Below are 1,081 nucleotides of genomic sequence, written 5' to 3' on the forward strand. Positions count from 1 at the left end.
GAGAGAAACTCAAAAGAGCTCTCTCAGGTAGATTTCTAGATCTTTTTACGTGGATATTTTTGGCTCTTTGTAGGTATTTTCACATGATGACTCTTTCATTCTTTGAGTCTAGTTTCTGTGGATATCTTATTAGTCTCATTTCATGGTCATTTGGTCAGTCAAAAGTATTTTTAACCATGGATAGGTCATTCTAGGTGTGAAACTAGAGAGTATGTTATATTTTGAAAATTTTGACCAAGCTAATTAGAGCATCTACATTGGTCTATGCATATGCATATTGTGACATGCTTAACTCCCACGTATGGACACGTGGAAATCGAGACATCGGGATGATGATAACACGAGTCACACATCCCATCGCCAAGTGTTAAGTTTGTGTACATGCAACTTGTGTAAAACTAAAACCACGCAGCGGATAATAAAGTCGTATAACTAAGTACCAGAATTTTTTGTTTAATTACAAACTAGCTTAAAAACACATGTAAATAAAATATTACATGTTCAACAACATCTCAAATCCAAATACATATCATAAAAACAATTACGAATATTATCCATAGATAAGCACTCCAAATCAATACACCGGCGGGGCCGCCTCCTCGGGCTCAGCCTTCTCATCCTCAACCTTTGCATCAAAATCTACGGTACCAAAAATGGTGACGCAGGTAAGTAATATTTCAAACGCCACAAGATAAAAATATATTAAAGCCACCACAATATGCATGAAAGTATGCCCAATGCACATATCCCAAAAATTCACATTTTTACCACGCACGCCAAAATCTCATTTGGCCCAAAATATATCCTTTAATCATATCCTCGCCATTATCCCAAATAATGGCCCAAAAACCAGTCTTGCCATTTTCCCAGAAAATGGCCCATTAACCAAACCATCTGATGACTTGCAAAATTTCATATTACAGATTTTACAAGTTCGCTCGAGCAGAGGCTTTTGGCTCGAGCGAATTTAGGCAGATTCAAACGCTCGACTGCCGCTCGACAGGGAGCTCGAGCGGATTGCTGAAAAACAAAGATCGCTCGAGCGGAGACATTGGCCGCTCGAGCGAAATCAGACAGAGTC

The sequence above is a fragment of the Carya illinoinensis genome, chromosome 16 (genome assembly GCF_018687715.1).
Source record: "Carya illinoinensis cultivar Pawnee chromosome 16, C.illinoinensisPawnee_v1, whole genome shotgun sequence".
In the NCBI taxonomy this organism is placed as follows: Eukaryota; Viridiplantae; Streptophyta; class Magnoliopsida; order Fagales; family Juglandaceae; genus Carya; species Carya illinoinensis.